The following is a 24,317-nucleotide window of genomic DNA, read 5'->3' as shown; positions in this document are numbered from 1 at the left end:
GTTTTTTGATCGTATAGATAGTGTAGGAACCCCCAACATTTATATTTTGAATAGAAAAGTAAGAACTGTCGGTTCACTATGACATTATTCTTTTGTGAAGAAGTAAAGAGTTAGATACTGATTCTTCCAAGATGTATCATTTTTTTGCAATTATTTCACCATTAATATAGAGGACTTTACCTTTGTAATTTCTTGTGTAATGATATATGCGCCTTATTTGTAACTACTTTTAAAACATGTGGATGCAACACTTAGCAAAGCAATATATGTATTCATAAGTTTTTATGACACTCTCGTTGTAGAATGTTTTGTAGAAGATTGGTGTTGTGACAGTTTTAATATATGGAATAGACTAAGCAATTCATACTATTGTGTTTATTGTGTGATTCTTAGAAAAGGCGTTCAGCTTTCATATTTACATAGAAAATACAGCAAAGATAAATAATGAAACCATCTATTTCAAGTTTAACCATGTATATGATATACATGAGATGAATTAGAATGAATTGTAAATAGTTAGGGAGGAATCTCTTTGAGAATATGTTTCCAACAATGTTTTGTAATCTTGTTTTGAGCCTGTTTTCATTAGGGGAGAATTGGGCTCTCCAAAGGGCCCCCAATTAGTGTTTCCTAATCTCAAGGGATTAGTGAGGTATTTGAGGTGTACCAATGGGAGTGCTCCTTTTTGTGGGGCAATGCCATGTTGAGGTGGAGGGTGGGAAGACCTACAAATAGCCCCTATTGGCTACTCCTCTTACACTAGGGACCACTCAAACCATCCCCCCCCCTCAACCCATGTTTGACCCTTCTCCCATATGCACCTCCCCCAAACAAACCTACAAGACATTCAAGAGGCAGTGGGCCCTTCTGGGTGAAATTTTCCCCCCTCTCAGCTTGTTACAGGCTTGCCCCCTCCTCTTCTCTGGTCCAGCTCCATTCTCCCTCCATTTTTCAAACATGGGAACTCATTTGGCATCTTCTCTTCCCCCTCCTGCTCGGTCCACTATGTTTCTCCCTCTCCAACACCTCCTATAGCAACTGCTCATTCTCTCTCCATTCCTAGCTATAGCACCTCCTATAGTAGTAGCTGCTCATCCCCCTCTGCTCTTTCTTCCTCCATTCCTAGCTATAGTACCTCCTGTAGTGGCTGCTCATCCCCCTCTGCACATTCTCCCTCCATTCCTAGCTACAACACCTCTTGGAGCAGCTGCTCATTCCCCTCTACTCTTTCTCCCTCCATTCCTAGCTACAACACCTCTTAGAGCTTCTCTCAACCTTTAGTTGCACCCTCTATACCTTCTCCCTCTCTCTTCCTCTATAGGAGCTGCTCTCTCCCTCCAAGCTGCACTTTCTAGTCCACTATTGTTGTTGTGACCTCTGTACAAGCATGGTGAGGAGACCATACATGTACTCTGTGTCCCATAGGAGCAAAAATGCACTGGGTGAATGGGTGCCTTGCAGCTTGAATGATTGGTAGTCATGAGAGGATCTACCAAGGGTCCACATAAGCTTCCCAAGAGCAAAAGAGGTGATCTTTTGCATGAATGGAAGGGCCACATCATGAAGTTCAAGCTTGGGAAGAAAGGATTGCTTGCAAAGGTGCAACACATCTACATGGGGAAGAACATGCACCGTCAAGCAATTAATCGACAATACCATCGCATTGTAAGTCTGCATTTTGTGTAAGATTTTGAAGTGTAATGAGTCAGCTTGAAATTGTATTTTGAAATAGAACCAGTGTAATGAGTCAGTTTGAAATTGTATTTTGAAATAGCACTTGTGCATAGTAGATGTATTTCCTTCAGACTTTGAGGAGTGGGAACCAGTCGAGTGCTTCTTAAGTACGTTTACTGCCATTCATGAGGATTTGGGAAGGCAAATGCATGCTGGAGAGAAGTCCTCTGCTTTGAAATAAAGAAATATCTATTGGTATAATGCCAAGTGCATTACTCCAAGGATGGCATCAGGCTATGGCCATCTTCAATGCATTGCAACACCACAACTTGAAGACATGGATTGTAGCATGGTGGACACAAGAACAATGCAATCATACAAGGAAAAGATTGCAAAGGATGTGGGCATGGCCATGAAGTTTACATTTGGCTCTAAATGGGTAAGGTTGTCTTGGTTTATGCCTCTGCACATTTTTGCTTCTTGTTTTCATAATATCCAGATGCACAGAACAAAAACCATGTGGTCATGCAAGTGCCTATAAGAGAATGCCCTTGAGGAATTGCTTGGGGTGAATTGGGGATGCAGGTCAGGTGAACAAAAGGGTGATCTGTTTCAATGCCATGTATGTAAGGACAATGTGGTTGTCAAGTACCACATCTCCCGCCAAATGCTATATTTTGCTTTCCAATATAGGCACTGGAAGAAATAGGTGGCAATTGGCTCCCCATTGACTCTAACGATGATGATAATATAGGGGTAATTTTATGTATTGGTTCTCATTTACGAGATGTCAAGAATGTGACTGTCATGTCATACTGGACTCTCAGGGACGTGCGGGAACACCTATTGGTCATGAAAGATGGCATGTCTAAGTCCTTTCACTTTACCTTAAATAGTGAAAAGGTAGGAAAGTGTGTAGAGAAGCTCGTGCATAGTGCTACTTTTATCCCTCTTGCAATATTGAAGATTGTAAAAAATGTGGGGTGGAACAATTGTGGATTTTGACATTTTCCAATAAATAGTGGTGCAATTAATTTTGATGTTTTGAATGGTTTTGTTTCATGTCAATGTCAAGCTTTTCCCAAAAAATTTATAATTCTTTTTTATTTTTTATATTTAGAAAATTTGGGTATATCTAGGCTATAAAGTTACTTTAGTTTTAAAGTTTCACTATCATAGCCATAGTTCTCCTAGCTACCAAACTACCATGGATTTTGCTAGGTCTGCCTTCCACGATTTCATCTCCTGTACTCCATTATCTGAATACCTCATCAAGTACATGCAAGACTACATCGCGAGTTTTGCATATCAACTTGATGAGTCTACAAAAAGATGGGTCCCGATTTATTATTTGAAGTACTTGTTCAATCAAGAACCCAGGTTCGTGAAGCATTTAGATCGCTTTTGAGCCTAGCTCACACCCCTAGGGTTTAGGGAGGTGGACAATGATGACCTCCTAGCATGTGGAGTTGTCGAAAACATAGGAAATAGGTTCCTATCTTGGAAAATGACCTTTATTTTCCTTCTCCAGGAGGGACAAATGGAAGAGGAAGCCTCGACCTTAAGCCCTGACCTTGCCCCTACCCTTTTCGATCCTCTTATTTTTGTAGATGAGCCCAACATCTACAATGAAGAGCCCATAGATAAAGAAGCTGAGGAGTGGGAAGCTGCATTGGCCCTGGAAGTGCTCCAGTGACCTCCTGAACCCCATTCTACTTCTAAAATTCCATCCACCTTGTGCACCAACTCTGTTGACCCCGCAACAATGATATGGTTTCTTGCTCCCCTTCTTGTCGATGGAGAACAATACCTCTTTCTCCATGACATAGAGGTTATGTTTGGTCTCCGAGAGGATGAAGCTCTTGGTAACCTGTGTGGATATGAGGTCGACATGACTCTCACATGACTATGCAAGAACCTAGGTTTTTGGGAGCAGCTGATTTAATAGAAGAGGTTCTTGCTTTAACACTGGCCCAAATCAAAGATGCAGAGACATCAATCTACTCCGACCTACCTGATGTTCCAGAAGAAGCCTCCACATCTCACTCTAGACAGCAGGAGGCCTCTGGATCCATCCTCATTGACAAAGAGGAAGGGATTGAGCATGATGACTCCATAGTGGTAAGAAACTATGAGCTTTTAATTTCTACTCTCTTGGTATACTTTTGCTTTAATGGAATTCTAATGTAATGTTGGACTATTGTAGGAGGCATTTGAGGTCGACCTATTCTCATCTTGGCAATGCCTTGTTCATAGTAGCTTCGGCTGAGATCACTCACTAGCACATTACCTTGGCCAAGCAAAAGGGTACTTTGTGGTTATCCACAAAAAGATTTCTCCACATGGTACTGATGAGTTCCTCAAGTGCAAGGCCTTGTCAAGAGTGATTGGTCATGCTGACGTTAATCGCAATGCTGACAAGGTCATTTTCGTGAACCGTATGGTTGCCCTCAATGCCTTTGGAACCAATTTTCAAGGTATGGCATTGACGGTAGCAGCCATGTCCCTGGCCAGCAACGACAATAGTGTTGACTCTCTATCGACTAGGCTTAGAGCTAGGAGTGTATTTGGGAATTCAAAGCCCAATGTTCTTAGTGTTTTAGAGAAGAGAGAAAGGCTCTGAAGCCTTATTGTATAGAAATTTTATTTTATATGAATACAGCTATATTTTTTATATAGTGCCCCATTTTGTGTTCTTTTACAAAATTTATTTTATACTATCATTGTATTTTGTAACTTTAATTGTTGTTGGCATTAATATTTTCATTCACTATTCTGTTCAAAAGCATGCGATCAGATAAATATTTGTGCTATAATGGTAATTTTTTAGCAATCCAGTCAGAATCTCACTGTGCGGCAGAAGGCAAATGTGTTCGGCATCACGTAGGGAGCCCAAAAATGGTAAAATGGGCTGCTATGGTGCATATGGGGCCTGTTTGACTTGGTGGGGCATGTTTGACCAAGTCAAACAGGCCCCATACGTGCCATATCGGGTTTTACCATTTTTGGGCTACCTGTGCGATGCCGAACACATTTGCCTTCTGTTGCATGGTGAAAAAACATCATTTGACTACTCAAATTCACACTAAAATTGCATAAACTAATGGAAAGCATCACGTAACATGTATAGTAACATGGGAACAGTAATAGAACATAAAGATATCTTTTATTCATTGGCCTCAAAGGGCAGAGATTTATAAAATGATTTAGGTTACACCAAATGAACCTAAACAACATCTAGGGCCTAAGGGAGGGATTGGAGCAGATGTGCTTAGCGAGTGCAAGGTCCTTGTCCATCACTGTTACTCTTTTGGCATGGATAGCACATAAGTTCGTGTCTTCAAAAAGACCTACTGTCATCTGCTCCGTTGCCTCCTAAATTGCTCCCATAGTGCCTGAAGTGAATTGTGCATCACTCTTGTAATGATGTGCTATTTCATGTACAACACTTTGGAAGGGTGCACAGGGAATGAGATTGTCCACAGTGGTTTGGAACTTGTGGATCTCCTTAACTGCCTTCACGCCTGATTTTTTGTGCCTCTTAATCTTTGGGGGACCCTGCACTGGCCTTTGGACATGGCTCCATGGCTGCTTGTCTGCTTTGAACTTCTTTTGCCTCTCCTCCCTTGCAACCACCTCTTTAGACTCCTCTTCCTGTGTCTGGTGGGTCATTCGAGGTGGCTTCTCATGCTTAGGGGTCTGCTTTGTCCTTGGTCTCTTCTCCTTTTCATGAGGCTATGAGATAGTAGGCTGAGGCTCTTGCTCAGCTCGTACTAGAGGCTCCTCATATCTGATCATCTCGAGGCATAGAGGGCTGATGGTGCTCTTCCGTGCGGTCTGCCTGGTTGGAGGATTGGGGCCAAGGTTCATTATATCTATGAGCTCCCCAAAAACTGCCTCTTGTTGTGGCCCCTGTAATCTCTTCATCTCTCTTTGCCTTTCTTGCTCCCCTTGTTCGTCTAGATGCTCCACGCCAGGACCCCACGGAGGAGGAAGGGGCAGTTGATCAGGATTGACTGGACTATTTCGCCCCTCTTGGGAGACCTCTCTACTTCCATAGTTAGTTGTGTGGAAGGACTGAGAAGACCCCTGATCATGCTTGGATCCTTCATCATGCTGGGATTCCTCATGGTGTTGACATCCCTAGGATCCCCCATGAGAGATGGATGGTGGGGACTCACGTTGCTTGGACTCTTGATGATGAGAACTGCCTTCAGATCCTTGGTGATCATTGCCCTCTTGGCCACTGGGGCTTGTAGTGTGTTCAGAGGCTATGGTATTTTGAGGAGTACAATGGGTAGCATCTAAACGACGTCCAGTGGGTCTAGCAATTTGTTTAACTCGTGCCATAGAAATGAGGGATTTTAGGGTTTTGAAGTGCTTTATATAGTCTTGTTTAAAGCACTTTAGGGTTTCTCTTTGAAATTAGGGTTTTTTGAGTGCACCTCCTCCCCCCTAGTGTTTTGTCGCTAGTTCGATAATACTTAATCTTCACCACCCTCCCTCCCAACCCACTCACCCCTCTGCCTTGACATGTCGCACATGCAATTCTGCAATTTCCAAACAAATTTGTGAATTTTGGAATCTATAATTAACTCAAAATAGTGAGCACAACCCCTCGGCTCCCTGTTGAGGACTTCCAACGAGCACATCTCCTTGTTTTCTTGACATGTTGAACTGCTTTTGTGAGACTTGAGATCTCTACCTTATCGCGCTTGAGAGTCCTAGCTTCTAGACATCTATAAAACCAATTGAACATTTTGTGTAGTACATTTGACTCTATGTTGCAACCAAAGCACAACCCCTCGGCTCCCTGTTGAGGACTTCCAATGAGCACATCTCCTTGTTTTCTTGACATGTTGAACCGCTTTTGCGAGACTTGAGATCTCTACCTTATCATGCTTGAGAGTCCTAGCTTCTAAACATCTATAAAACCAATTGAACATTTTGTGTAGTGCATTGCTTCGTGCGATACCACCCCCATGCCTTGTATTCTTGAAGTATGTTGCCTTTGCTCTGTAGTGTGATTTCTCCATTCCTTAAGTATTCCAAATGGATAGAGGGCCCCATTGCTCCACAAACCATGGTGCATGTATGTAAAGAATATGCTGTAAAGAAAAACATTGTATTAGAAACATAAACTGACTCAAGTTTAAAGCACAAAATTTCAACCTAAGGAGGATTACCATGTAATGTGTAATATGTGACTCCCCCCATGCTTCTACCATCAATGATATGAATTCTCCCAATGCTGTCTTGAATCTCTCATAATAAAGCTCATCTGTTTGACCTTGTCTAAGCAACTTTATAAATGCATCAAGCTTTGTCCACAGTTTTGCTCTCAAAGAAGCAATTCACAGATGTGAAGCTTGATTTGTGGTGCACTCACACAAATCTTTCTAGTACTCCCAACCTAGGGTGCTTTGAGCCAATGTATGTTTTTCTTTATCAGCATTGTGGTTGGACAAGTGCCTCCTTGCCTTTCCTCCACCCATGGACACTTAAGCAGGAGGATTTTGTGTTTTTCTTGATTGTTTCTTGTCCTGCTTAAGCTTCACATTACCTTCGTGAAGTCCCATTAGTGAAAGTAGTTCTTCAGCTTTTGCAATGCATTGTGTAGTTACTTGTTGTGGCCTCAAATTCCAAGCATAAACTAGATGGAGATAGAGTAACTTATCAAGTATACATAGTTCAACATGCAAAGTACACACGTGTACCCACTCCAATGGAATTGGTAGAATGGGGTCCCACTTAGGATCCTTTTTGTGATGATGGGGGGCTGCACTTTGGTTGCAAGAAAGGATGCCATTTTCCCACTGTAGGCTTTTCTTTTGCATCTTTTGAGAGTGTGTGCAATACAAGCATGTTCATTTTGCATCTGCACCTGTATCACAACCATACAACCACTTGAGGGTCTTCAAATCACCAGCTAGATGCCATTCAACTTGAAACATTCCATGCCCATCCACAATTAATGTTTGCCCTGCCTCTTGTCTTCGAATAATCAATGGGATGCCAGTTCTCTCCAAAACCCACTTCAATGTCTCATGGCACTCCTTTGGGGTCTCAAAGGCTGCAAGCCACCATATGTCCTTCTCAGATTGGACTGAGAAACCTTGCTCAACTTCCTCATACCCTTGAGCAAAATGCAATGCATCATTCATAATACAAATGCTCACCCTCTCTAGCTTGTGCTCTTTTACCAACTGAGCTTCATCTATTTTTATAACAAATACTAGCTTGCCATCTGTACAATGAAAGAGAAATTCAGTAAGGATATAGAAATCACAAGAAATAGAGTTGAATGTGAAGAGGGAATTTCTCTTACCTTCTTCTCTCATCCCATAGAATTTGACCATGGCTCTCTACGAATTCTCTACATCCACGTAAACATTATTGAAAGCATTCATCTCAAACGTTTGGATGCCAGATTTCTTTTTACTCTTCCAAGTCATTGTGCCACTTATGCAATGGTATCCTCCAAGCTTTTCTCTAGCACATTGGTTTGTTTCTTGTCATGCTCACAAATGTGAATTATCCCAAATGTTTAAAAGTGGACCTTGTAGAAAGGGCATAGGTTGCATAACTTTGCACGTTGAAGAGTTGTATTACATTGATTTCATCAAATTTCTCAACATAGGTGATTGCATTCGTGTTACAAACTTCTCAGTTTGCACAAAGAATCCTAGAAATGATGGGGGCACCACTGATTTCAGCATAGCCTTTGACCCTTCAACTAGGATTGAACGCATTCCTCCTTTTAGTGTTGTGTTTGAGATATTTCCAGTGCAAACAATATTAGAATACAAAGAGAAGTACAAAAATCTTATCAACAAAGGTGAAGGCAACCAATTACCCTTAGCCAAATTAGCTATCATGATCATTAAGCTTGGTGCATCCTACAAGCAACGTGATGAGATTATAGTGGGAGATGGTGAATATCCAGATGATCTTATCACTATGAGGCTCTTACTTATGTTGTTTATAGTTTTGATTTATGCATCTAAGTAAATCTTGATCCAACATTGACCATTGCTCATTGCTTTAGCTAACCTTTTGGACGAACGGGCGTGCTGACTACATCAAAGTAGCAGAAAGATTCAAGATTTTTGGTGAAGCACAATTTGTTCTTCACAATGTTGGTTGCAAGAGAAACACACTGCCTATAGCATTGAACATGCTTGACATTACAATCATTGCACTAATCAAAGATCCTAACCTTACAATTTTCCTTCAAAGGGTATTTACCACACATATACAATACATTGGATATGGGAATCAGGTCAACACTCTAAGAATAAGCTTTGGTATATTAATTTTGAAATTTTAATTATAATTTCAATTTGCAAAGTACTACTATGTGTTGTTTGTCATAGGTTCTTAGTACACTTTTAGTCACAAGTGTGAATGCTACTTTGTACGAGATTGCATGTTCTCTTTGCAAAGAGAACAAATTGTCAAGAGTTCATGAAAAAGTGTTTTGTTTGGCATGTGACAAGGTTACCTCACTTATTAAAATTCCTAAACTCAAGGCTATAGTTAAAAGTACAGAAGGAGCTACTGTTGAGGTGCTCTTGAAAGATGCTATCATGGACAAGGTGTTGCAACTGCCTCGTCCATTTGTCAATCTCCTTCAAGAAAATCCACATTTGTTGAAGTCTTATCTTTTCAACAAAAAGGTAGAGGGGCGTTTTTTATCAACATGTTCAGTATGGTGACTACATATGTTCCACAAAAGGTAGAAGAGGTTCAAGGCACCATGTTATTTAATGTATTAAACCTTCATGGTTTGTAGGAGACTTTTAATGTATTAAGTCTTTGAGTTCATTCTCCAAAATTCTTCTCTTTGGTTTCTTCTTTTGTAACTTAATGAGACTAATCTTTAGAAAGTTCTCTTTATCTTTTCATTGCACCTAATCAAATTGGTATTCCATCCTTCTTTTCATTTTAGATTTGAGGATCTCTTTAGAACCAATTAATAGTTCTTAAAAGTTTAAGTGATCTTTGCTTTCTAAAGGAATTACAATGAATTTTAGCAAATCACTGATTGAAGTGTGTAACAATGAGTCTTTCATGTCTCAATATCCCAACAACAAACTCATCTTACTTTGTATTTCTTACATGCTTAACTTTCATGTTTCTAGAGAAGCCCTTAAGAATCATGTATTTCGTAGACTTGTGAAAATGTTGGATGTTAATAGTGAAGTATCTAGTGAGTGGATCAAAAACTTTTTTGAGACATCTAATTTACAACAAATTTATCCCAGAGTCTCAAATGTACAATCTTATCTTCTTCAAATGCAAAACAAAGATTTTCTTTTCTCTCCATATGACAAATTCATTTTTTTGACATTGACTGAAATATTTGCATTTAAAATAGCATTATTTTATGACAACAAAGACATTGCTTATGAATGTTTCAAGTTTGACAAACAAGATACCAGAAAAACAACAATGCAATTTAAAATCAAACATCCACACATGAACATTTTCCCATGCACCATAGGTAATAAGTTTGATAGAAGAAAAATATGGAGTAATGAAATGGAGACAAGTTTGAGAGAAATTTTGCTAGAGGAAGGGAGAAAGTCAATCAAAGAAATGATGAATATCATGCAGACACTTTACCCAACAACAAATACATCTTACACTTCCATAAGAAGGAAAGTAATGCATATAAAAATGACCTTCTTGGAACCACAAGATAGAAGGGGTATTGATATGCTTGAGAAATTGAACCACAACATCCAACAACAATCTTCCTTTCCAAGAAAAAGAAAACGTGGACAATTAATCGCAATTGATGAAAATGTTAATCATGACATCTACCTCTCTATCTTTGGGAAATGTTCAAAACATGTTAAAAAGTATTGAAAAGAGATTAAGGACACACTATCAAATGAATGCTACTCATTTGAACATTTTCCCATGCACTATAGGTAATAAGTTTGATAGAAGAAAAATATGGAGTAATGAAATGGAGACAAGTTTGAGAGAAATTTTGCTAGAGGAAGGGAGAAATTCAATCAAAGAAATGATGAATATCATGCAGTCACTTTACCCAACAACAAATATATCTTACACTTCCATAAGAAGGAAAGTAATGCAAATAAAAATGACCTTCTTAGAACCACAAGATAGAAGGGGTATTGATATGCTTGAGAAATTGAACCACAACATCCAACAGCAATCTTCCCTTCCAAGAAAAAGAAAACGTGGACAATTAATCGCTATTGATGAAAATGTTAATCATGACATCTACCTCTCTATCTTTGGGAAATGTTCAAAACATGTTAAAAAGCATTGAAAAGAGATTAAGGACACACCATCAAATGAATGCTACTCATTTGAACATTTTCCCATGCACTATAGGTAATAAGTTTGATAGAAGAAAAATATGGAGTAATGAAATGGAGACAAGTTTGAGAGAAATTTTGCTAGAGGAAGGGAGAAAGTCAATCAAAGAAATGATGAATATCATGCAGTCACTTTACCCAACAACAAATATATCTTACACTTCCATAAGAAGGAAAGTAATGCAAATAAAAATGACCTTCTTGGAACCACAAGATAGAAGGGGTATTGATATGCTTGAGAAATTGAACCACAACATCCAATAGCAATCTTCCTTTCCAAGAAAAAGAAAACGTGGACAATTAATCGCAATTGATGAAAATGTTATTCATGACATCTACCTCTCTATCTTTGGGAAATGTTCAAAACATGTTAAAAAGCATTGAAAAGAGATTAAGGACACACCGTCAAATGAATGCTACTCTTGTGAAAGAATGGATTTTAGAAAGCATAGCACATACCTTTCCAAAGCAAAATATGAATGGATTTCTACAAAAAGAAAAAATACAAATACAATGTATAAACCAAAGCAACATAGAGTATGCCACGAATGCAATACATCAATAAAGAAGAACTCAATTCCCAAGTATTTTGTTCCTATAAACATCAATTTAAATGAAACCTTACTCCTTGTCAATCAGCTAAATGCAATTGAGGAACGCCTAGTGCCCCAAGGATTGCATTCACCCAAATAAGAGAGTTGGGATTCAATGGACAACTTGGTATTACTTGTAGTATTGTTAATATACTAGTTGATACAAATAAAATACAACATGCTCTCCCACGTTTTTTAGAAGATGAGGCATCAATTATTATTGGAATTAAAAAGAAACTCCAATACAAATCAACTTACATAATAGGCAATGTTCGACCAAAAACTCTCATGAGAGCTCTTCATGTTTTGATAGATAAACCTTTGTATGTAACAAACAACGTAAGTATAAATCATGACTGGTACAAAAATGTAATGGCTATGCAACAAGAGCCGACCAATACAAACATAGTAGAAAGTCCAAGCAATATTCATGAACATGATGAAAACGAAAAATGTTGAAACAGACACCTTGATTCACAATATCTTAAGTGCTGAACAAATAATTGACTATGAAATACAAGTGACCTACGTTGCCCCTAGAGAGAATCAAATGCCTTTGGGTATTTTCCAAGACAAGTATAGCAAGTAATTAAATTTCCCAACTCTTTTCTTTGGAAGCCCTACACACATTGGTAATGAAAAATTAACATATTTAGACATTGTGAAATGGGAAATCATGCACAAATCTTTGAAGTTCTCACACAACATTCCTAATTTATTTTTCAAATCAATCAAGGTTCTCATACAACAAGTGATGCATTCTATTTGGGTGCGATTAAGAAAAGGCAAGTTACAAAACAAAGTGTTGTATGCCAGAGATGTAAAAAACAATACAAACATAGAGACCATTCTTCATTCCAAAATAGGCTACAGGGACTTTGAAAGCTTACACACTTCACCGGATTACAAGGAGAAATTGTGAAAAGAGGCTTTTTCGATGATGAGGCAATTGGGTCCACCAATATTTTTCATTACTTTGTCTTGTGCAAAGCGATTATGGAAACCTTTAGTGTCCACACTACAAACAACATACACTTCTAGCAATTCCACATGTTCACAAACACTATCAAATAAAGCTATTAGTGAACTAGTACAAAAGAACCCAACATTGTGCACTAGGTACTATGTGCACAAGCTACAACTAATGTTAACTCTTATCTTGAAAGACTCCACAATACTAGGGAATGTGGTCGACTACTTCTCTGTCATTGAATTCCAAAGTAGAGGTAGTCAACATGAACATGGAATTTTGTGGGTAAAAGATAGACCAACATATAATTCTAATAACAATAAAAAATTAATAAATTTCATAAGTGAACATGTGACATGTGATAAGAAATTCTTGAATGAGAACTTAAAAGAAATACAAACACACAAACATACAACAACATGCACAAGAAAATGGAAGAAGTGTAGATTTAACTATCCAAAACCACCCTTGAATGAGACATTGATTCTTAAGCCACTTCAAGAAAAAGATAGACCAATGTATCAAAAGCTATACTCAAAAATTCAAGACAACCTTAACAACTTGGAATCAAATACAACAATGTCTTTCAATGAATGGCTGCAACACTTGGAGATGGACTTCCAATCATATATTTTCACATTGCAATCTAGTATCACTAAAACAACACTATTTCTAAAACATGACCCGAAGGACATATTCACTAACACATTCAACAAGAAAATAATATACTTATGGCAATCAAACATGGACATAACAATTCATTATGGATCCCTATGCAACAACATCCTATTGCACATCATACATGCAAAAGTAGACAACACAATAACACAAGCATTAAAAGAAACAATGAAATCATGCATGCATGACAATGCCTCCATATAAGAATGCATGCAAAAGATGGGGAACGCTTTCCTACACTCGCAACAAATGAGTGCATAGCTAGCTTTATTCATAAACTTATCTTTGTCTCTACATAGATCCACATGAGAATTTCAAATTATTAACACAAACGAGAAACAATTTTTTGCTAAAAAGAAAGGAAAAACTTCAATCACCCCCTAATGACTTCACAAACATATCATACGATTCAATCATTGACAAATATGCCAAACGAAGAGACATGGACAACATATGTTTGGCAACTTTTGCATCTGAATATAACCACTCCGACCAAAATAGCAAAAAAAGATTAAAACCAAAAATAATAAGATTTGTGAAATTCAACAAATTCAAGGATGCTGATAATTTTTACAGAGAGCAGCTGCTACTATATTATCCCTTCAAGCATGACAAGAACCAAGAACTATTATAGCATGGGAGCTAGCAAGCTGCATACTTCACTAGACATTCGACCATACAAGAAAATTGGAATAAATATAACTACCAGCATGACGGCAATGATGTGGAAGAAAACAATTTTAATAATGCACTTGAATATGAACATAGCAAACACACCAACTCCAATGGCACACAACATAATAACATCAACAATTACGACATTGTAATGGATATGCCTTCATTAAATAAGCAGCCACGAGTAGACCATTTTGTTATTAGCATAAAACAACAACTTTTGCTAGAAAATGATGAATACTTTAGTAAGTTGCGCTCCCTTAACAAACGAGCAAAGAGATCTACTTGATGATGTTATGGTACATAAGAGGTTGCAACCTATGACCAAATTGAATTTATTTCTCAGAGGAGGAGCAGGAGTAGGAAAAACTTACTTGCTACTTCTAATAGTGCAAGGACTATTGAGATACTACAACCACAACATACAAAATGCCAAAAGTTTTAATGCTTGCTTATATAGGAAAGGCATCGCGCAATATCAATGGTAACACAATACACTCCGCATTGCATTTGCCAACACATACCAAAAACCTTACATCCCTTCCAAGGGAGAAGCTAGACACACTCTCCTGCCTATATGAGCAAGTCCAACTCATTGCCTTTGATGAGATCTCGTTAGTGGGGAGAAGAACTATGGAATTTGTAGACCTCAGAATGAGAACATTGAAATGGAACCACAACGACTACTTTGGCAATGTCGATGTTATCAGTTTGTGGAGATTTTTATCAAGCAAAGCCAGTAAAGGACTCTTGGGTTTTCAAGAGAGATGATGATGAATTGCACTCTATGGCAAACACTTATTGGCACACAAAACCACAGTGCTATGAATTGAAAACCACAATGAGACAACATAACAACACTTTCACGCATGCTTTGAACTTGTTTAAAGATTGTACACACACACAATCACAAGTAGATTATATTAACCAAATGTGCTTTCGACCAATACAAATAGACCACACATTCCCACACTTGTACTACACCAACTCAGAAACAAATAAGCATAATAAGAAAGTATTGGAACTATGCATAGGAAAAAGGCATGTTTTCAAAGCAATTGATCACTATTCCGAGTCAATTTGCAAAAATTCCAAACTACTGGAGGATCCTAAAGTTACAAATGGATTGCATACAATAATAGAAATCAAAGAGGGAATGCTAGTAGAATTATGTTCTGGTAGCATCAAACAACAACACGATCTAGTCAATGGGGCAAATGGAGTCTTCATGACATCATCGACTTATATGGGAAAACTAATAGTTTGGATACGATTCCCCCATGAGGACATTGGAATGCAAACTAGAAATGAAAACAAACTAGCCTATAGTACATGTATACAACCACATTTAACACCAATACTTAGAGTCGCAAAAGAAGTGCAAAGAGGGCCATCCAAAACAAGCATCCTAACAAGAGAACAATTTCCAATTCAACCAGCTGCAGTAAGAACAATCCATAGATCACAATGCCTAACATTGGACAAACTGGCTTTCTCACCAAAAGGAGTGCATGCACATGGCCTAGCATACACCACACTTTCTAAAGCTAGAAATGGAACGCCTGACTCGTGATGTAGCTTGGAAGACCTTATTTCAAACATGCATGAAAGGAAATTCTATTGACGCCATACTTGTACAGTCTTTGAACACAAGATCCCTTTAAAAACACACTACAAGGCATAGGCCATTTTTTGACGAAAATACCGACGCTTTTTACATTAAATTTTTTTTTTCACGGGCGCAAATGTTGCTATAAAAGTCGCTAAAAGCGTTGGAAAAGAACCGTCGCTATATAGCGACGATGATAAATGTCGCTATATAGCGACACTATTAATTGTTGCTATATAGCAACACCGGTAAATGTCGCTATATAGTGACGATTAACAGAACTAACAAAAAAGGATTAGTGGGGCTAAACGGGCTTGCTATGGCCCTCTTTAGCCCCATTAATCTTTTTTTTTGGGTAATTACAAAACAAAGATTTTTTATAACAAAATTTCCCTTGCGGAAAGGGTGATACAAAATCGCTCAAATGAAATGATCGAGCAACAAAAGCATATACATGTCAAACATATACAACATTGTTTGTTACAAAATTACCCTTTTGAAAGGGTGATACAAAATTGCTCAAACGAGTGGATATACAAAATGACATATAGAGCGAAGAAAATACTACTACCACCACTACTACTACTACTCATCCGAATCTGAATCCTCCTCATCTTGTTGGCCTGTTCCTTGGTCCTCATGAGCTGTGCCTTCTCCCTGATCCTTGTCACGTGCATCTGATCCTTGGCCCTGGTGATCGCTCGCCTCCGATGATGGGACGCTTGAGCTTTGACCCTAAGAGTGAACCATATAAATCGAAAATTAGATTGGAACTTAAAGAATAAAAGAATTTAAAAAGTGAGATTACAAGTAGGAGTAAACTTATACCATGCGAGCAGCCACCTCAGCCCAATCGACTGTCGCTCCCATTGCCTCTTGCTCAATAAACCATGGCTTTGTTCTTATCCGAAATGCACGTCGCGTCTCTGCATCTATAGGAAGATGACCCATCGCTGCTTGTTGTGGATCCAATTTACGAGAGTTAGAGTTAGCTAAAGTGCATGTAATATGTAGTAAAACAAATAGAACAATACATTAAATGAGAAGAAGTAGACTTACCACGGTTGCCTTGAACACACTAACCGTCCACAAAGTGCGAAGTACCTACGATGTCCAACCATCTCTTCGCAGCCCTCCTCTAACCCTCGAACAATTTAGGATGGTCCCTATTCTGCTTCTTGAAGAACTTCCAATCAACTTTGTCTGCCCAGCTAGGTTTAACCAACCCCTTTGTGATGGAAGTATGCAAGGTTGATCTACGATGCTTCAAGACCAAACCCATGCGCTCTCGCATATAATTCTCATTAAACTCCCAATTTGGCGGGTTAGGGTATTTTTGTTTTAATTCATCGATGACCGCCTGCTTCTTTTGGTCATCTTGATACCGCCAATCGGTAGCAATGCCGCTTTTGAAGTGATGGCTCATCAACCACCTCATGGTGGCCATCACTTCTTTTCCCTTTCTATCTTCTATTATCTCTCCAGTAGCTGTGATTTGATAGGAGAGATCCCTTGATGAGTAAGGAGGACTGATGGTAGCAGAGTCAGAAGGAGTGGAAGCTATGTGAGCGCTTCTGGAGTGAGGAGTAGTAGTGGGAGTAGGAGAGGGCAAGGGACCTGACTAATATTGTGTCTCCAGACCAAGTGGAGACCTGTAGGAACATGAGTGTGTTGACTCGTCTACATCTCCCGAGTCAGCACAACATAAGCTGCCCTTCCTACTCTTCCTTCCCTTACGAGAGGCATGTGTAGGTGATGACCCCTCAGTCGAAGGGGCACAAGGGGATGGCTGGGCAGTACACATCGGTGTATGGGAGGGAATTGCTGAGGTCCTCTGAGATAGCAGAGAGAAGAATCTTGCTGCCTCCTCATCGCTCATCTGCACTACAAACTCATCGAGACTCCTGACAAATCCATGTGCGGCTAGCAAAGGAGTTTCCCGAGGGGTAGTCGCAGTGCTACGTGGAAGAGGAGTCGGACCAGGGGTAGTCGTAGTGCTAGGTCCGAGAGGAGTCAGACCAGGGGTAGTCCTTGGGTAGTCGCCTAAGAGGAATCAAAGTCCTCTGGAGCATATAGATCGTGAGCTCTCCTCTTGCGAGGCTGTCCGTACTCGTCAAATGAGCGACGTGATCCCATGTCTAACATAGACACAAACACAAAAACAAAAAACAAAAAAACAAACATAAGCATAGGCATAGGCATAGGCATAGGCAAAGAGGGAGAGAAGAGGAAGAAGAGGAAGAGCAAGAGGAAGAAGAGGAAGAGGAATCTGAAGAAGAGGGAGAGGAGGGAAAAGAGAAGGGGGAGGAGAAGAGGAAGAAGAGGGAAAGGAAAGAGGGAAAGAAGAGGAAGAAGAGGGAAAGGAAGAGGAAGAAGAGGAAGAAGAGGAAGAAGAGGGAGAGAAGAGGAAGAAGAGAGAAAGAAGAGAGAAAGAAGAGGGAAAGGAGAGGGGAAGAGAGGAGAAGAGAGAAGAAGAGGAAGAAGAGAGAAAGAAGAGAGAATAAGAGAAGGGGGAAAGAGAGAATAAGAGAAGGGGGAAAGAGAAGGGAAAGGAAAGAGGGAAAGAAGAGGAAGAAGAGGGAAAAGAGGAAGTGGACAAGAAGAGGAAGAAGAGGGAAAGGAAAGAGGAAGAAGAGGGAGAGGGAGAGAAGAGGAAGAAGAGAGAAAGAAGAGAGAAAGAAGAGGGAAAGGAAAAGAGAGAAGAAGAGGAAGAAGAGGGAGAGAAGAGGAAAAAGAGAGAAAGAAGAGAGAATAAGAGAAGGGGGAAAGAGAGAATAAGAGAAGGGGGAAAGAGAAGGGAAAGAAAAGAGGGAAAGGAAGAGGAAGAAGAGGGAGAGAAGGAGGAAGAGGAATCTGAAGAAGAGGAAGAGAAGAGGGAAATGAGAAAGTGGAGGAGAAGAGGGAAAAGAGGGACTGGAAAGAGGAAAAGAAGAGGAAGAAGAGGGAAAAGAGGAAGTGGACGAGAAGAGGAATCTGAAGAAGAGGGAGAGAAGAGGGAAATGAGAAAGTGGAGGAGAAGAGGAAGAAGAGGAAAGAGGGAAAGGAAAGAGAGGAGAAGAGGGAGAGAAGGAGGAAGAAGAGGAAGAGGAATCTGAAGAAAGAGCATATGTCTTCTTATCTTATGCTCATGCTTATGCTTATGCATGAGCATAAGAGAAGGGGGAAAGAGAGAATAAGAGGGAAAGAAAAGAGGGAAAAGAGGGGGAAAAGAGGAGAAGAGAGAAGAAGAGGGAAAGGAAGGAGAGATTGGAAAAGAGGAAAGAGGGAGAGAAAGAGAGAAGAAGAGGGAAAGAGAAAAGAGGAAAAAAGAGACATATGCTCATGCTTATGCATGAGCATATGTCTACTTCTCTTATGCTCATGCATAAGCATAAGCATTCTTATGCTCATGCTTATGTTTATGCATGAGCATAAGAGAAGGGGGAAAGAGAGAAGAAGAGGGAAAGGAAAGAGGGAAAAAGAGGGAAAGAAAGAGAGAAGAAGAGGGAAAGGAAGGAGAGATTGGAAAAGAGGAAAGAGGGAGAGAAAGAGAGAAGAAGAGGGAAAGAGAAAAGAGGAAAAAAGAGACATATGCTCATGCATATGTCTACTTCTCTTATGCTCATGCATAAGCATAAGCATTCTTATGCTCATGCTTATGTTTATGCATGAGCATAAGAGAAGGGGGAAAGAGAGAAGAAGAGGGAAAGGAAAGAGGGAAAAAGAGGGAAAGAAAGAGAGAAGAAGAGGGAAAGGAAGGAGAGATTGGAAAAGAGGAAAGAGGGAGAGAAAGAGAGAAGAAGAGGGAAAGAGAAAAGAGAAAAAAAGAGACATATGCTCATGCATATGTCTACTTCTCTTATGCTCATGCTTATGTTTATGCATGAGCATAAGAGAAGGGGGAAAGAGAGAAGAAGAGGGAAAGGAAAGAGGGAAAAAGAGGAAAAGAAAGAGAGAAGAAGAGGGAAAGGAAGAAGAGATTGGAAAAGAGAAAAGAGGGAGAGAAAGAGAGAAGAAGAGGGAAAGAGAAAAGAGGGAAAAAGAGACATATGCTCATGCTTATGCATGAGCATATGTCTACTTCTCTTATGCTCATGCATAAGCATAAGCATGAGCATATGTCTCCTTTTCTTATGCTTATGCATGAGCATAAGAGAAGGGGGAAAGAGAGAATAAGAGGGAAAGGAAAGAGGGAAAAGAGGGGGAAAAGAGGAGAAGAGAGATTGGAAAAGAGAAAAGAGGGAGAGAAAGAGAGAAGGAGAGGGAAAGAGAAAAGAGGAAAAAAGAGACATATGCTCATGCTTATGCATTAGCATATGTCTACTTCTCCATGCTCATGCATAAGCATAAGCATGAGCATATGTCTCCTTCTCTTATGCTCATGCTTATGCTCATGCTTATGTTTCTGCATGAGCATAAGAGAAGGGGGAAAGAGAGAAGAAGAGGGAAAGGAAAGAGAGAAGAAGAGGGAAAGAGAAAAGAGGAAAAAAGAGAGTCCAATAAGCATGAGCATATGTCTACTTCTCTTATGCTCATGCATAAGCATAAGCATTCTTATGCTCATGCTTATGTCTATGCATGAGCATAAGAGAAGGGGGGAAGAGAGAAGAAGAGGGAAAGGAAAGAGGGAAAAAGAGGGAAAGAAAGAGAGAAGAAGAGGGAAAGGAAGGAGAGATTGGAAAAGAGGAAAGAGGGAGAGAAAGAGAGAAGAAGAGGGAAAGAGAAAAGAAGAAAAAAGAGACATATGCTCATGCTTATGCATGAGCATATGTCTACTTCTCTTATGCTCATGCATAAGAGAAGATGGGAAGAGAGAAGAAGGGGGAAAGGAAAGAGGGAAAAAGAGGGAAAGAAAGAGAGAAGAAGAGGGAAAGGAAGGAGAGATTGGAAAAGAGGAAAGAGGGAGAGAAAGAGAGAAGAAGAGGGAAGGAGAAAAGAGGAAAAAAGAGACATATGCTCATGCTTATGCATGAGCATATGTCTACTTCTCTTATGCTCATGCATAAGCATAAGCATGAGCATATGTCTCCTTTTCTTATGCTCATGCTTATGCTTATGCATGAGCATAAGAGAAGGGGGAAAGAGAGAATAAGAGGGAAAGGAAAGAGGGAAAAGAGGAGAAGAGAGATTGGAAAAGAGGAAAGAGGGAGAGAAAGAGAGAAGAAGAGGGAAAGAGAAAAGAGGAAAAAAGAGACATATGCTCATGCTTATGCATGAGCATATGTCTACTTCTCTTATGCTCATGCATAAGCATAAGCATGAGCATATGTCTCCTTCTCTTATGCTCATGCTTATGTTTATGCATGAGCATAAGAGAAGGGGGAAAGAGAGAAGAAGAGGGTAAGGAAAGAGGGAAAAAGAGGGAAAGAAAGAGAGAAGAAGAGGAAAAGGAAAGAGGGAAAAAGAAAAGGAAATGGATTGAAGGAGAGAAGAAGGAAAGAGATTGAGGGGAAGAGAGGGTTCCTACGCCCATCACTGCAGCTAGCGCCTTAAGCGCACTAGCTACAGGCCAATGCAAATAACAAAAATAATAAATGGAAAAAAGAGGAAGTACTTACCTGAAATAGTACGTCCTGCTCGGTGTTGTGGACTGGCCTTACAAAAGAGAGGAAACATACCAGTTTTCAAATAAGATGTTAGAGAAAGGAGGAGATTACAAAAGTAACTTCTTGAAAGGAGGAGATTGAAGAGACAAGGAGAAAGAGAAGGAAGAGAAATACAGAAAAGAGGTGAGTCTTCTTTCTTTCTTGAAATCTCGTTTTTTGTTTCAATCCTTTGAAAACAAGCATGAAAACTAGTTTACAGGTTTAGCAATACAAGGAGAAGCACTCACAAAACTAAAGCTAATAAACAAATAACCTACATTGTTGAAACAAACTCACCTCTTGAAGAACTTCCTTTCTAGAAACCAAAGAGGGAAAAGGGTAGAGAGTGAGTACAAGAGCTAGGAGAAGGGTGAGGAGTGGAGAATAGAGTGGGAGGTTGCCGAAAATAGGTGGGAGGTCATCGAAAATAGGTGAAAGGAGAGATTGCCTTGGTTACTTGAGAGATTAGAGAAGGGGGATAAAGAAAGTGCCATGTGATAGAAGTGTCTCAGGTTTGAACCTAGAGCGTCGCTATATAGCGACGAGGTTTTTAATTAAAAACATCGCTATATAGCGACGGAACAGAGGAAAAAGTTGCTATATAGCGACGTCGCTATATAGCGACGCTTTAAGTCACTTTTTGTTGTAACATGAAGGGAAGCTCATAGATGCTATTTTATAACTGTTAATATCTCTTCTTGCAACTTATGTTGTGATTTTATAAGTGTAGATAGAATGGACGAGTGGAAGCTCGTCCGATGATGCACCAACGCCTGGGAGCATGAAGTGGCTTGCAGAGAGGTTATACTATCATTGCACTCATTGCAAGCAAGAAGTACGACATCAACGTCATATTATCATGCGCCACTTGCGGATATATGGGGAGGAGCCCGAACCAGTATCCACCGTTGGTGTTGCACGTGTTGATGGACCATCGGTAAGTCAAAGCTATTTAAGTTCGCAGTACCAGGAAATACAAGATCTTATATTTACACGAAATCTTAAAACAGGATGAGGAGGGTGACGAGGGTACGCATATACCTTCTCACTTTCAGTAAGACTATAGTCTCCCGGATGATGACGAGGGTATGGTCGACATGATGGATTCCAGTTTTAGGGGCACTACATCCCATGTACACGTGATGTTAAAGTCTGAGGTCAAAATGCGAGAGTTGCAATCAACACAATTGTATGAGGGCGACATCTATGAAGTTGATTTTAGACGATTTAGTATTTTCATTCTTGATGTAAAATGGTTTAGAAATATTTACAATGGTCCCCATGCCACAGTGAGAAAAGATAGTAGCGGTTTCTTTGCAATAGACTCCACATACATTAGACTGATGAAAGTGATACTTTTGTTCTTCCCGAGCACTGTGAGCAGGTGCATACTAATGATTTAATTAATCGAAGCATTCATTTTTAAAGATCCATTGATACATGTACTTGAGCATTATTTCATATATATAATTAACGACATTTGGCACCCATCTTCAATATAGGTGGTTTTTCATCCGGATCGTTCTGATCCAAGATGGTGGTACGTGATCCAAGTTGCACCACGAAGTAAGCAAAATTTTGAGGATAGAGATGTGGATATAGAGATGCCACTACCAATGCCGGATCCAATTGATGAATCTAGCGAAGAAGATGTAGATCACCATATGAGCCAAGAGAAAGATGCGCATAATAACATCGCACGGGAGGAAGATGGAGATCACGATATTGAGGAAGAAGACAACGACCATCAAGAATCACCACACTTTATTGAAGAAGATGATCAAATACTTTTAGGTGAACGTACGATGCTAGAGTACGATGATGATATAGGAGATCAACTCGGTATAGAGTTGGAGATAGACTTATTTGGTGCCTTAGGCTTGGCTCAAGATGAAACAGTTGATGTAAATGCTCTTAATTGAATTTTTTTCATCTCAAACTTGGACATGAATATATATGAGCTTCAAAGGCTTGATGTACATGCTCTCATTTTTTAATTCTCTATGAGATCAAACATGTATGAAAATTTAAAAAAATTTGTCATTGGAAAAAACTAACTTTTAAAGCCTATATGGAAAAAAAAACCTCTCTGGAAAACGTCGCTATAAAATAGTATATCAGTGTCGCTATATAGCGACACTTAAAAGTCACTATATAGTGACTTTTGACAAGCGTCGCTATATGGTGATGCTTTATGAAACCCGCTTTTCATACCGACGATTAACGCTATGCGGGCGCTAAACGTCGGTATGTAAATGTCGCAATAGGATCCGTGTATAGTAGTGATATGACGATGATTTACAATCAACAAACCATCTAATGAGTTCACATGTCATTTGTTTGCAAGAAACAAGAACAAAACAACCAACAAAATTTTTCACAACAAACTTTCAAAGAATAACTACTTATGCACACACAGGGACTTGCACACTAGTTTAAAAATATATATCCATAACTTCGGTGGAAACATATAATGACAAAGGAATAGAGAGAATATCAATCAACATACAAACAATTTTTTAAAAAAATACAATCACCAACGTGTATAGGCCACCATCTACAAAATACAATTTCTTTATAACATACCTTGAAAAGATCCTAGCCAAGATATCAAAAAAAATAGTGCTAGGAGATTTCAACATCGACATGATGCAACAGACACCACAATCAACAAACCTTCAAAGAATGATGGAATACTTCAACTACAAATTGCAATTTCGTGAATCGACTACTATTTATGGTTCACATTTGGATCACATACGGACAAACAAGCTCGACGAAAAAGCAAAATCAGGAACATCTTTCGCGTATTGGAGTGACCATTTCATCTCTGACATATACACATAACTTCCACTAGGCAGGGCCATAGTGGTTTGCCACCTTGTTTAATTGCAGACTTGAGAGAAACTTTAGAGGGAAGGAGCCAAGGGAGGCATACACGCAATTGGAGGTAGCCGAGAGCTGAGCCAAGGGAGGCATAAACGTGACTGGCGGTAGCCGAGAGCCTATCATGTTGTCAAAGGCCCCTTCTGGCCAAGGGCCCACGTTCTTGCAAGTGCTAATAGCTACCACATTGCCGGCATTCCTATCAATGCTATTAGCTACCACATTGCCGTTTATGCCCATCTAGCCGGTTGTACGTTGGACCAGCAACTTTGACAGTTTTTGAATTTTTAAAATCTTGGCATTGTTCACGAA

Source organism: Dipteris shenzhenensis, chromosome 21 (assembly GCF_047967505.1).
Source record: "Dipteris shenzhenensis isolate YYH24624 ecotype China chromosome 21, Dip_SZ_1.0, whole genome shotgun sequence".
NCBI classification, from domain to species: Eukaryota; Viridiplantae; Streptophyta; class Polypodiopsida; order Gleicheniales; family Dipteridaceae; genus Dipteris; species Dipteris shenzhenensis.
Note: the sequence above shows the minus strand (reverse complement) of the source record.